The 15,542-nt window shown below is 38.9% G+C and overlaps 1 pseudogene; it reads right to left on the minus strand.

The window, feature by feature from the left end:
- Positions 1-1,470: 1,470 nt before the first annotated feature.
- On the minus strand, positions 1,471-14,813 carry LOC105858254 (riboflavin kinase-like; annotated as a pseudogene).
- Between the last annotated feature and the right edge of the window lie 729 nt (positions 14,814-15,542).

Consider the following 15,542-nt stretch of genomic DNA (forward strand, 5'->3'; position numbering starts at 1 on the left):
TACTATCCCAGAGGTGACTGGAAAGGTGTGGGCAGCCCCACCAACAAGGTCAGCTCCTCCTGTCAGGTCCTGGCCATGCTGTGCGTGCTGCAAACTGAGGCTTTGAGGGGAAAATAACACATCCCCTGAAAATAAACCCTGGGGTGTCTTCTTGAGGGAAAATAAATATAAGACCCTGTCTTATTTTAGGGTAAATATGGTACTGAAATGTATTTTCAAAAAATTTCCCCAACTACTCTCAAGAAGCTTCTTTCTCTTGCCTGGAGCCTCCCTTTCTGTTCCCTTTCATTACTTAATTTTCTTCATAGCGCTCTGTCTGAAATTATCAAAATTATTTGTTATTGTCTTTCTACCTCAATTAGAATGAAAGCTTAATATAGGTAGCGTCATTCCTTTGGCTGGCTGCTGTGCGCAGTGACATCCTACAAATGTCAGAGCCAGGACATGGGGTTTTACAGGGCTCAGGGCTGGGTTGAGGCATGCTTAGGGCCTCTTCAGGAAGTGGCTGCCTAAGCGAAGGACATGAATAACACAGTTGCCAAACAATTGTCCTGATTTTAAAATTATAGTATTTAAAATCAAGTCTATTAAAAATGTTTTAAATAAGTGCAGATTCTGGAGGAATATAATTAGTAAGTATTTTTAGAGGTTTTTTTTTTCTTTTTAAATTCAAAGACTCAACATAAAATTATTTCTGTAAGCAATGAAAGATTTAACAAAGAAAAATAAATCTTTTTGTAGGTAATAAGGGATATATGATTGCACATTATTTTTCCCTTCGACTAAAAACTATCCTTTTATTATTATTTTCTTTTCAAAAACATTTATTTTACTGTTTTAATATACAAACAAAAAATAGGCAGAGACAATCTAGACCATTTAGAATTGAGGCAGCTCTGTACAAAAATTAAGATGGTACAATGATGTGACTTTCAAGGAAATAACTAAAATGAAATTTCACATGTTTGTAATAATATGTTAGTGCACAGAATATCAAAAATACAAAGTCAGTTAGGAAAACTTTTGTTTATAATAAACTATCAAACTTCTGCTTCATGTATTTACTTTTATTAGCTTTCTCTGCTTAGTAGTATATGCTATGTAAGTATAAACATGCTGATATTTTACCATGATAATTATAGTTCTAATCTTAAACTAGTGACCTGCCCTTTTACCCATACTTATAAACATTTCATTTTCATCATAACACACTTACTTGCTTTTTAATGGTACATTTTAGTCAACATATTACATGAAAAAGATCTTGATTTTTAAATGAATCTTTTTACTGTTGTGACATGATGAGTTTAACAACTGAAGCACAATATGGTAACTACATTGTACTGTTTAAACTAATTCATAGCAGAAGGAAAATGTTTGATTTTTTTAAACATAACCGAGATGAGACTGGACAGTTATAAGCAGTGAAATACTAGAAAACTGTGAATGAATAAATAAGGTGATTTTTTATCAGTGACCCTTCATTATTCTGCTTTCAGGAACCTGGAAAAATCATCTTGAGTTTCAAATATTCTGGTAGAGCTAGAGGCTTCTTGGCTTCTTCAGTATCATCTTGGGTAGCTGAAATAATTGACCCTAAATAATCAAAGTTCTTTTCTAGTCTGAGATAGTCAACAAGGCCCACATTGAGGATTTTCCCATGGATGTCCTCTCTGAAGGTATGCACGATATGAGTTTCCATGTAGCATGGATTCCATCCTATGCTCACCATGAACTTGTGGCCTTCTCCACTTCCAACGCTAGCCCAACCATAATAAATGCAAGTGGATACATCAGCTGGAAGATTATCTTTCTACTACTTGTGGGGGAAAGTTAGCTGTGAGGACGCCCTGCTACTTGGAACTGTGGCTGAAGCCCCTTGCACCACTTGGCCCCAGCGGTAGTACCGCAAGTGTCTAATGACCCGGGCTGCAGCCAAGTCTGCAAGTCCAGTGGAGTCACTGATGACATCCGCTGACCAGACAGAAGCTGCCCAGGGACTCTGGGACTGCCACTCCCATCCTTTTATTGCTTATGCATAAAAATTCATGCCATGTTTTCCCTCCTCACTTACTTTCTTTTTGCTCTTTCTTCTTCCTCCTCGTCCTCCTTTGGTTTCTTTACATAAACTGATTAGATTCATATCTTGGGAGAACAAGACTGAGGAGCTATGGTTCTGAACCCTTATCTGTTCCATCAGATCTGACATGTGATACGTTTTTCCGAGGGAAGGCATTTCCATAAATGCCCTCCCTGGATTTTAAATGAGCCATTTACAGGACAGGGATGTGTATATATGTGCGTGTATATGGTGGATGTAAAAAACCATTGGCTGTTCACTTCTTTTTCAATTTCCCTACTTCCCATGAAATTCCTCTGGGATGTATTAAATAATGACAAAAGTCACAACAACTGCTATTTATTAAAATCTTCTGTTGAATATGCACTCTTTTATCAGCACAACAATTCTGCGGAGGAGGGGAGAAACTGTAGTTAAATGATGGGCTCAAGGTTACATAGCTGACATAAGCAAGCAGATAAAGCAGTATAACCTGGGTTAACCCCACAACCACAGTGGCTGTGCTCTGAGTTGGGAAGCCTTAGCAAAGTAGCTGCCAGCGATATAAATATAGAAGCTTTTGGATATATCTCCTGCTCTTCAAAATACTTTTCTTACTCACTTGCAGATGCTTGGAATTTTTTTAATAGACTTTATTTTTTAGAGCAGTTTTAGAGTCACATATAAATTGAACAGAAAGTACTGAGAGCATCTTAGTCCAGGCTGCTATAACACGCTACCATAGACTGGGTGGCTTAGACAAACAGTTCTGTCTCACAGCTCTGGAAGCTAGGAAGTCCAAGATTAAGGTGTTGGCAGATTCAGGGTTTGGTGAAGGTCCTCCTCCTGGTTTTCAGACTGCTGTCTTCTCATATCCTCATATGGCAGAAAGAGAGTGAGAGAGCTCTATGCAGTCTCTTTTCTAAGGGCATCAATCCCATTCATGTGGGCTCCACCCTCAGAACCTAATTACCTCGCCAAGACCCCACCTCCTAATGCCATCATATTGGGAGCTAAGAATTCAACGTTTTAATAGGACATTAAACTCTCAGTCCATAACAGAGAGTTCCCACATACCTCCTTGCCACCATACACACAGAGCCCTATGGATATCCCAAATCGGAGGGGTACATTTGTTGCAATTGATGAACCTACATTGACTATCATTATCACGTGAAGTCCAGAGTTTACATTTAGGGATCACTCTGGGTGTTGTACCTTCTATGTGTTTTGACAAATGTATACTGACATATATATCCGGCATTGTTGTATCGTACAGAACAGTTTCATGCTCTAAAAGTCCTCTCCGCTCTGCCTCTTTATCTCTTCATCTCCCCCAACCTACAGCAACCACTGATATTTTTCCTGTCTTCATTTTGTCTTTTCCAGAACGTCGCATAACTGGAATAATACAGTGTGTAGCCCTTGCACATTGGCTTCCTTTCACTTACTAATGATGTGCATCTAAGTTTCCTCCATGTCTTTTCATGGCTGGATAGTTGATTTATTTTTAGGGCTGAGTAATAGTCCACTGTCTGGATGTACCACAGTTTACTTCTACAGCCACTTTACTGAAGGACATCTTGATTGCTTCCAAGTCTTGGCAATCATGAATAAAGCTGCTATACACATCTGTGTGCAGGTCTTTGTGTGGACTTGTTTTCAACTCAGAAAATATTTCCTGCTCTTTAAAATATTTTCAATACTTGCTTGCTGATTATCAGGGTTGATTTTTTTGAGGGGTGTTGCTCCAGTTCTTTGGTTCCTGGCTTGGAAGAATCACAAGCCAGGGCTGGTGCGACAGATGACAAACACGAACAACTCACACAAGCAGCTTTTATTGCAGGCTTTTCAGCATAGAAATAGAAAGTGAAAGGACATTTCCTGAGGGGAAATGGGTCTATCTTTGTGAGTGGAGACTATGCTGGGGTCTTACCACACTTGTACTTTAATATCTATACTTTATAATGTGCTAAATGCTGGGTGGAATATTCATTATTTTACTGGGAAAAGGGTGGAGAGTTCTTAGAGCTAAGGGGACCCCCCCATTTTACCCTTATAGGGTAATTTCTAGGGGTTGCCATGACAATTATAAATTGTCATGGCCCTGATGGGTATGATTTTTATTATGTTAATGTATGTTAATGGAGAAAAGGTCACTTTGGACATGAGCTCCTAGTTTCTACACACGCTCTTGGCCAGGAAAAGTCCCTAACTACAAGTTCTCACTGTTGTGGGTTAGGTTCTAAATGCTCATTGGACTCCTCATGTTTACCCCCTTCCTCTTTTCCTGTGATTAGTGCTGCCAACCGGCACCTGTCCCTAACACCGATGCTTGGAGTTTTTCTAAGGTGTTGCAGTGGTTTCAATTTTGGAATGATTACTGAGGCTTACAGTGTAAAGCCTTGGGCAGAGGTGATTCTTTGGATTCATGCTAACATTAACACGGCTACATCTGCACTTTTCCTGAGAGTAGATGCTAGGAGAACTGCATATCTAAAATAAGGCTGCAAAAGGAGTTTCCAGAAGTGCAAGAATGCAAAAAAGGTAATGAAAGTGCATCAGCTTGCATTACAGAGTTTTCCTCCTATTGGTGTTTAAGTTGTTTTTGTGGCCAACTATTTTTTTTATCGCTACCTTGCCCCATCCTTGTAACTCTGCCTCTAGATGTCTTCTTTAGCAGCTGGGCAATTCATAAACTTAAATTCTGCTTCCAAACTCTTCCTGACCAAATGATGCATCAGAGTTTTTTGTTTTTTGTTGCTACAAACATAGGGAGTGCTCACAACCATATTCTACCCACCTCCCCTCATTTCCGTCTCAGGAAAGACTAACTCTTCTTTAACTTTAAAGGGGAAAAAAACCTTCAACATCTTTTTAAAGACTTTTATTTTTAAAAGATCAGTGTGATTTATGTATTTTAAAAGGCAAGACAGTAATATTGCTGCAGATACAGTAGTGCTCATAAAATATTACTTGCACACCCCTATATTTCCTAGGTTCACTTGCAATTAAATTAGACACATGACTAGTTCTTTTATTTTTTTATTTCGGCATATTATGGAGGTACAGATTTTAAGGTTTCAATAAATGTCCTTTTCCCCCCTCCCCCCACAAGTCTGAGTTTCCAGCATGACCATCCCCCAGATGGTGCACATCTCACTCATTATGTATGTATATACCCGCCCCCCTCCCCCCTGCCCAATACCCTATTACTGTAGTACCTATGTGTCCACTTAGGTGCTGCTCAGTTAATACCAGTTTGCTGGTGAGTATATGTGGTGCTTGTTTTTCCATTCTTGGGATACTTCACTTAGTAGTATGGGTTCCAGCTCTAACCAGAAAAATATAATATGTGCTATATCACCATTGTTTCTTAGAGCTGAATAGTACTCCATGGTATACATATACCATATTTTATTAATCCATTCTTGGATTGATGGGCACTTGGGCTGTTTCCACAGCCTTGCAATTACGAATTGCGCTGCTATAAACATTTGAGTGCAGGTGTCTTTTTTGTAGAGTGTCATTGGATCTTTTGGGTAGATGCCCAGCAATGGGATTGCTGGATCAAATGGTAGATTCACTTGTATCGCTTTAAGGTATCTCCATATTGCTTTCCACAGAGGTTCAACTAGTTTGCAGACATGACTAGTTCTATTCAACGGGCAACAAACCCATGAAAGGTAAGAGTAGATAGGGATTCTCCATGTTCTCTCTTATCTTTATCAGAAACCTGGATGCCAAATTTATAAATGGCCACGTAGCCTGTTTGCCGAGTCATTGCATGGAGGAGAGCCACCCTGGAGAGTCTTAACACCTGCACTAGACTTCTCAGCTTGTTACTGCATCATTGCTGAGCTGAGTCAGCTAAGCTGACTAACATAAATTGATCCAAAACCCCAAAGTGAAAACTCTCCCTTCCCCACTCTTTCAGTTTCCCTCCCAGAAGGGAAATGATGTTATCACTTTCTTATATATGATTTCAAAGATATTCTATACATGTACCAGGGAGTAAATTACTTTTCTCTCTCTTTCTCTCCCTCAATCTCTCTCTCTTGCTCTCTCTTCAAGAAAACAAAGCATGCATAGTGTTCTGGACATTGCTTTTTCTCCTTACAATATATCTTAAAGATTATTTCATAGCAGTACGATGGAGCTTACTGACTATACTGATTGTATTTTGCATCTTCCTACTCTCATTTTATTCATTTAAGAATTGGTATTAATGGATCAAAACCTAAGTGGACATATAGGAAAAACACTTATTGGGTGTCGGGCAGGTGGGAGGGGCGAGGAGGGGATGGGTATATACAAACACAATGAGTGAGATGTGCAACGTTTGGGGGATGGTCATGCTTGAAGCTCTGACTTGAGGGGAGAGGGTTCATGGGAAATATACATAACCTTAACATTTGTACCCCCATAATATGCTGAAATAAGAACAAAATAAATAAATAAAAAGAATTTATTTAATTTTATATGTATAGGCTTTCAAATTATATCCATTTTTTATTATTACCAACAGTGTCACACCAAATATTTTTATATCCATTATTTCATATACATAGCATATCTATAGATCAGTAGTCTAAATTCCTAGAAATAGGATTGGTGGGCCAAAGGGATGTATATACAATTTTCGTGGATATTGCCTAATTTTTCTCTATAAAATTGTCTTAATTTTCACTCCCAATAGTATTATTTGAGAGTGCTTGTTTGCATTCAACCATATCAAAGCAGTGTCATCACACATTTTTTAAATTAATCTTTTTATTTTGAGATAATTATAGTTTCACATGTACTTTTAAGAAATAGTAATAATACAGGGAGATCGCATACATTCTTTACTTTGTTTCCAATAGTAACATCTTACAAAACTATAGTACACTATCACAACCAGAATATTGATATGGATGCAGCCAATATTCACAACACTTTCCATCACTCAACGATCCCTAATATTGTACTTTCATAACCACATCACTTCCTTTCCACCCCAATAGCCTCTGTAATGCCTGGCGACCACTAATCCATTTCTATAACTTTGTCAATTTAAGAATCATATATTAATATATATGATATCATTCAGTATGCAACCTTTTTGTGGTTAGCTTTTTTCCCCTTAACACAGTTTTCTAGAGAGTCATTCAGATTATTGCATGTATTGTTAATAGTTTGTTCCTTTGAACCACTCAGTAGTACTCTATGATATGAATGCATCACAGACTAAAGATTTACCTCTTGAAGTACATCTGGGATGTGACTAGTTTTGGAGTATTAGAAATAATGCTACTATGAACATTCATGTGTAGGTTTTTATGTAAACATAATTTTTATTTTTCTGGGATAAATGTTAAGGGATACAATTGCTGGGTCACATGTTAAGTGTGTGTTTATTTTAGAAAATTGTTTTCCAGAGGGCTGTACCATCATACATTCCACAAGTAATGTGTGAGTAATTTGGTTTTTCTGCATTCTTCCAAGTATTTGGTGTTGTGGCTACTTTTAATTCTGGTGGTTTTGATAGATGTGTATTGCTATCTCACCATTGTTTTAATTTGCACCCCCCTAATGGGTAAAGAAATGGAACATGTGTTTATTTTCTATCTGTATATCCTCTTTGGTGAAATTATTTATTCATGTCTTTTGCCCAAGTTTCTAATTGGGTTGCTTTTTCTTTGTATTTTTTAGCCCCGTTTCTCCTATTGTTAACATCTTACATTGGTATGACAGATTTGGCACAATTAATAAATTAATATTGATATATTATGTTAACTGAAGTCCTTGCTTTATTTGGATTTCCTTAGATTTTACCTAACATCCTTTTGCTGTTCCAGGAGTCCACCCAATACCATATTACACTTACAGTGGTCCCCCTTATCTGCAAGGGATATATTCCAAGACCTGCAGTGAATGCCTGAAATTTTGAATAATACCAAACTCTATATACACTCTGTTTTTCTCCGTACATATATAGCTGTGATAAAGTTTAATTTATAAATTGGGCACAGTAAGAGATTAACAGCAATTAGCTAATAATAAAGTAGAACAAGTATAGCAATATACTGTAATTACAGTTTTGTGGATGTGGTCTCTCTCTCTCCACATATTAATATTATTATACTACACATACCCTTCTTCTTGTGACGATGTGAGATGATAAGATGCCTACATAGTGAGATGAAGTGAGGTGAATTACACAGGCATTGTGACATGAATGGAAAATTCCAGAAATAATTCATCAGTTTTAAATTGTGTGTTGTTCTGAGTAGTGTGATGAAATTCTGTGCCTGCACTGCCATTAGTCACTGACAAGCCACCTGGGTTTTCAGGTCAGCTGTCACAGTACTGCAGATCATGGTTGACTGAGGGTAACTGAAATTGTGGAAAGTGAAACCACGGATAAGGATGAACTGTTGTAATTGTCATGCCTCCTTAGACTCTTCTCAGCTAAAAAGGAAAAAAAATCCTCTTTTTGTTTTATTTTTGATGACCTTGACATTTTGAGAAGTACTAGTCAAGTATTTTGTATAATTTCCTTGAATTGGGATTTGTCCAATGTTATTCTCATGATTAACAGAGATTCTGTGTTTGAGGGAAGAAGATCTCAGAGGTGAAGAGCCATTTTCGTCACGTCATATCAAGGCTCTATGCTATCTAAATGATTCAGCACTCTTGGTGTTAAACTTAATCACCTGGCTGAGGTAGTGTTTGTCAGTTTTTCCACTGTGAAGTTGGTCCTTTTTGCCCTCTTTCCATACTGAGGTCTTTGGGAAAAGGTTACTCTGCACAGACTACACATAAGAAATGCAGAATTATGCTCCAGTTTTTTGGAGGGTGGACTCTACATAAGTCACATAAAATTCTTCTTCATGGGAAATTTGTCATTACACATATTGATCTTTATGATTCTATAGGTGAAAATTTATACCTTGTTAAAGTTTATTTGCATTTATTTTATTATAAATATACCTGAAGAAATGTTTATTTGTTTAAGAACCATTCGTATTTCATTTTCTGTAAACCCTCAATTCATGCTCTTTGCTAATTTTCTATGCTTATCAGTCTCTTTGTATTGATTTGTAGAAACTACTTATTTTGAAAACTATTATTGTGTTTTTGATATCATTTGCAAAATATTTCTTCCCAGTATTTTTAATTTTTGACTTATGCTGGTTCTTATGATGAAGGATATTTTGAAAATTGTATAGGATAAAATTTATAAATCATTTCTATGGATTATGTTTTTATCATACTCAAAGATTATTAAATTATATAATATTCTTTAATGACTTTAATATTTGATGCATCTGGAAAATTTTCAATTTTTGGTTGCTTTAGCCTCAGATGTAAGATAAGTATCCAACCTCATTACATTTTTAAATCAGTTACACTGTGCGATGCTGTAAGATATTTTAGAAAGAAATGCTTTTCATTTTACATTTAACCACAACTGATCCTGTTTCTGGCTCTGCTGAAAATGTAAGGCATTCAATTCAGTCCAGTTTTTTTAAAAAAGTTAGATTCCTTTATAGACCAAAAAGTATTTAAACATCTATGTATCTTATGACAATCTTTCTAAAATTAGTGGATTTTTTTTTCAGTGATATCTAAATTCTCCTACTATAGTATGAAGCCAAAACAAGGGCTAAATCATGGTGGTGGTGGTAGAAGAGATTGAGAAAGAGAATATGATACCTGCCCATGGTTAGGAACCAGGAAAATAAAGATATATGCCTTCTGTGCAAGGGCACTGTGGTCCACACCACTAACAACGTGCAGGATCAACATTAAGGATGAACGATGACTGCTTAGGAGCATAGGGAAAGCAAAGGTGTAGGGTCCCCCAGATAGGACTGGATTCACGGGTATTTTTATTTATTATTTATTTATTTATTTTTCTCTATATATTAGTTGGCCAATTATTTCTTTCTATTTTTATAGTAGAGACAGCGTCTCCTCTTGCTCAGGCTGGTTTCGAACTCCTGACTTCGAGCAAGCCTCCAAGAGTGCTAGGATTACAGGCGTGAGCCTATTTTTTATTTTTTTGGAGACAACCTTAATGAACTCATTTTATTAATAACTTGATTATGTCTGCAAAGTTCCTATCTCCAACGTCACATTTTGAGATATGGTGATTGGGACTTCAAATGCATGAATTTCATGGGGCTTCACGGGTATTAACCAGTGTAGTTGCTCTGGGATCCACTCTTAGGAGATCCCTGCAATTTGCGTTTAATGCCCTGTGGTCATTATTTTAAAATTCTTTTTTTTTTTTTTTTTTGAGACAGGGTCTCACTCTGTCACCCCGGATAGAGTGCAGTGTTGTCATCATGCCTCACAGCAACCTCAAACTCCTGGGCTCAAACAATCCTCCTGCCTCAGCCTCCCAAGTAGCTGGGACTACAAGGTGCAAGCCACCACGCCTTAATTTTTTTCTATTTTTGGTAGAGACGGGGTCTTGCTTTTGCTGAGGCTGGTGTAGAACTTCTGAGCTCAAGTGGTCCTCCTGCCTTGGCCTCCCAGAGTGCTAGGATTACAGGTGTGAGCCACCATGCCCACCTTTGAAATTCTTAACAATTTCATCTTTGAATCTGTGGTTTGTAACCGGTCCAATGGGACAATGGAGAAGAAACCAAGGGATTCAAACTTAGGCTCCTGGCAGTGTGGACTCCTTCTACCACCCCACCTCCTCAGGTTGGGTCCTCAGACACCTGCCTCTCTAACCACTGGCACCCCAATTATTCTTGGTTTCCTCTTCCTTGCCCTGATAATTGTCACCATGTTTCTTCCCCTGTCAGGGTCTGGCACTAGCATAGAAATGATTGGGGTCAGCTCTGTGTGTCCCATGGCATCTCAGTGTGGGGCTTAAGGATGCTGTACCTGTCCCAACCTGACAGCACCATGGCATGTCTGGTGGGTGGCCAGCCAGGGGCTGTGTCTTGGCTGAAGGCACATCTCACCCATCCCTAACCCAGGTACCAAGCATACCCTGGCATAGAGACCTTTGGGGGTTGTCAGTCTCCCACTGGTTGGTGTGGCATGCTTGTGGGAAGGAGAGAGGCCTGAATGTACTTTTCTAGACGCCACCATAGGCCAAGGCGTGGCACAAAGCTACAGGTAAGAGGGGATCCTGGCAGCCATCAGACCTGAGCAAGAGTATAAGTGCCCAACACTGAGTGGCGGGGCCCCCAGCACCTGTGAGGGTCTGTACACACCCTGCAAGTAACCCCATGCCCAGTGGCACCCCCTCAGCATCAGCCTCCATACCTAGAGGATCCTCTCTTTCTATTCCAGCTTTCTTAAGCTGGGCTCCTGTTTGTCTCTTCTGACCAGTTTAGTGCATCTTCCGGTGACCAGCCAGGATGACTGTATTATTTTGTACTATTTTTACGTTTCCACTTATGACTTAAATGTGCAAATGTTTACATTTAGAACTGGCATTTTATAGTTTATGAATATTTAAATTCATGCTAATAATTAACAATTTTGATTTTCCTTTACCTAGAATGACTTTAAGTAGCATGTAGAAAGCACCATGACATTTAGAGAGACTGCAGAAGGAAGGATAGCACCTCAAAATGCACCTTTAATGACACTTTTTCTTTTTTTTGCTTTTTGAACAGAGGGCCCTGCATTTTTATTTTGCCCTAAATCCTACAAATTATGTAGTCAGCCCTTCTCTCAGGCCCTTGATAAATCCTGCATGGATGGGAAGGGCTGGACATAAGGCAAGAATACTCAAGAAGATAAAATCCTGCCCCAAACCACTTTACATATTTATCAACCACCTAAGGGGAGCCAGGAACAACTTCTTTCTAACGTACGTAACATGAGATTCTAACCCAGACAGAAGTCCCATGGCTATCTTGTGACCAAGAGGTTTCCTGTCCTCAATGCCATGAGCCCCCAGGTTTGAACAAAAGCATTACAGTTCAGTTTCAGGTCAGTATCAGTAGAATCAAAAGAGACATGGAAATTAGGGTAAAACCTGCTAGGTCCAGAATCATTCCCAACAGTTGTTTATATAGGTTCCTTGAGGGAGTTTGATGCTGGATTCCAAACCATGATTATGAAAGACACATGTCATTTGTTAGGCTACTGACCGGTTAGACCATCACTAAGTCAGACCATGACTCACTTTTTCTTGACAATTTGAAGTCATAATTATTAAATAAGATACATGAAGTAAGGAGCTAAATGAGATAAAAATTAATAATTTTTTTTTTTAAGAAAACCAACATTTAAGAGTAGTTACCATTTTCTTAGTGGTGAAATATCAAGTTACCTTGGTGAAGCTCCTATGTTTAGACCGAGTCATTAGCATGGCCCTGAAGCAGGCCCAGGGCTCCCACTCTGCAGGTAGTTGGGGTAGATGATCACTCTGTTCTATCCAGAGATGTAAGATTCCTGGGGAGGAGTCTCTTCTAGGAAGGGAAGGCTCAAGATCTTTCTTTTCAAGCTCCAAGTTAGTGAAACACATCCATATGACTACATGACCCTGACTGAGGCCACCTGGCAGAAGAAGACATTGGGTACTCCAAGAAGAAACGCACCTTCATGGGGAGGGAAGTCTGGATTGGGGCTCCAGGCTTTCCCCCAAGGCCAAGTTTGTTGTGGGTGGAGCTGCTTGGGCCTTGCCTTTGGCTCAGGCCATGTCCCTTCCCTGTCCAGCTGCCCTGGCACTGTGAATTTGCCTGGGGCAATGGCCACATGTCTGCAAATTATGTAACCTGAAAAGGCTGCATTGTTGCAGAACTGCAGCACCCTGGGAACCCACATTTCCCTGGCCTGGAGCGCCCAGAGCTGAGAGCAATGCTGAGGAAGCTGACATTCTCTCCTGGATTCTGGAGAAACACTGATACTTTCCGTGTCCATGAACCTCTGTGTCTCAGCAGCCGGTCAGACCTTGCTTTGAGCCACTGGACTTCCTGCTACCTGCGTGAGAATGTGTGGCCCTAACAGTAGCAGCAGCTGTGGATAATGACTGACCAGACACTCTGGTGTCTTTGTCACAAGTGTCGGTGACAAGAACTGACACGTTTAGACTAAGTAATCAGCCCTGGGATTCATGGCCCTGTTGTGCAAGGGGATTGAGAGAGAAAAATAGATTTTCATGATTAGTAAGATGGGGACCTAGAATCATTCTAAGATGAACTTAAAATGTGAATGAATTTCATAATATCAATTGGTGAGGCAAGATGTGGCACTAAATATAATGCACTGTATTAGTTTCCTATTGCTGTTGTAACAAATCACCATAAATTTAGTGGCTTAAAATCACACAAATTTATATATATTTTTTACACTCTTGGAAGTCAGAGTCCTAAAATCAAAGTGTCAGCAGAGCTACAATCTTTCTGAAGGCTCAAGGGGAGAAGTCGTTTCTATACCTTTTCTAGCATCTAAGAGGCTGGGCTTGTAGCTCTTTCTTCCATATTCAAAGCCAACGATGTCACCTCTTCAAGTATCTCTTTTCTATCTTCATATCTCCTTCTCTGACTCCTCCTCTTCTGCCTCCCTCTTGCTAAGGACCCTCGTGATGGCATTGGGCCCACCAGGCTAATCCGAGACAACGCTCTCATCTCAAAATCTTTAATCACATCTCCCAAGTCCCTTTGCCATGTAAGGTAGCATAGTCATAAATTCTGAAGATTAACAGCCTGAGCAAGAGTCAGACTCTGTCTCTACAAAAAATAGAAAAATCAGCCAGGCACAGCGTTATGTGCTCAGCTACTCTGGGGGCCGAGGCAGGAGGATCTCTTGAGCCCAGGATTTTGAGGCTGCAGTGAGCTATGATGTATTCTAGCCTTGGGCTATGGAGCATGGTCCTGGACATGTATTTTTATAAACCAGATAATTTATTGTTATCCTGGAATTTGGACTAGGTTTGTTTCATTTGTTGGCTTAGTTTTCAGTCAAAAAGGAAATGACTGTCTTCCCTATGTCTGGGTCTTAATTTCAAGTGCAGGTTCTGGAGAGCAGACAGAGTTCTGTCAGGGTAGGAGAGCAGTCTAGAAACACCACTGCATACATCGAATCAGCTTTGGGCCTGGAGCTGGAATCAGGGTTCTGCTCTGATCTTCGGGATGCGTAACTCAGAGCCAGTGCTAAAACGAGAAAGCCCTCCGCAGGCCCGCCGCCGATACCCAGAGAAACACTGAGCAGGGTGCTGGTGTAACCGGATTTAATGCCATATAATCACGAGTCCATCTGGTTGATTTCTAATGTAACTCACTGGTGTTTTATACTGTAATGAATGCAAGTGTGACCTTTCAGATTGCATATCTCAAAAGTAACACTGCCTAATGTTTTATAATAAAATATATTATGTGTGTTTTGATTGGTGAATATAGTACAGATTACATTTAATAAAATATATTATGTGTGTTTTGAAAAAAAAAAAGATGTGGACATATTTTGGAGATCTACCACAAAACAATGACACTCCTTATTCTACCTGTAAGTGAGGGACTGGCCGTTTTCCCTCTTGCTAACTGCCCTGAGATTGCTCTGCTGTGAGAGTGTCTATGCCACTTATTAATTTTTAATTTCTGCTTTTACTGCTTAGCATATCCCTCTGTAAGCCTGTTTATGTTTATTTCTTGTTGCTGTGGCTGTGCATTTCTCAACCACTAAACTGATAGTGGTTGAGAAATCAGGCAAACTTTTTGGTTGCATGACTATAATAAATGAAAATAGATCCTTAAATGTAGGTCTCAAAGACATACCTGTCAGCTAAGAGGTACATTTTTGTGCATGTTCAACCTGCTTGACATGGAACATATTCAGATGGAGAGCAGTAAAATTCCTGAGCTACTACTGTATTAAGGGATGTTTAAAGCTATGCAAAATGGGCATCAAGACATTTTTCCCAATCAGAAAAATCTTTCATTATTTGATACTCAAATTGGAAGATAACTTTTCCTTTCCAAATGAGCAGTATGTGGGCAAAGATGTGGGGTCAGGGAAAGAAGAGACCATACTCAGAAAACAAATGATAAGGGATGTATTCAGAGGCATGAAGCATAAACACGAATATTGTAACAGTCTAAGCGATAAGCTCTTTGATATGATGAATTTCCATTCTTGGGGGGGAAAACAAGATGTAACAGTTTACCATGTAAAAGAAAAATACCCTTCTCTGAAAGTGTCAGTTTCTAGAAAAGAGATTCTCTTTTCTTAGTTTACTCTGTGTGAATGTTTCCCCTAGTTCCTTGCTGAAATATAATGTGATAAAAATATAGGTTTTTTTTTAGATAGTATATAAACTACTGAACAGTATAAATTTTTGAATTTGAAAGATTTGAATACTAAAAGAATCTATAATTATATAGTATTCATAAGTTGGTACCAAAAGCACATTAAATATTAGTCAACCATTTGCATTATGTACATATAAATAAGCTGGATTAAGGATGTGGTTTTAGGCAACAAATATTTAGTAAATATTTAGTAAACTTTACAAAGTCTCCACTAA

Source organism: Microcebus murinus, chromosome 9 (assembly GCF_040939455.1).
Source record: "Microcebus murinus isolate Inina chromosome 9, M.murinus_Inina_mat1.0, whole genome shotgun sequence".
Lineage (NCBI taxonomy): Eukaryota > Metazoa > Chordata > Mammalia > Primates > Cheirogaleidae > Microcebus > Microcebus murinus.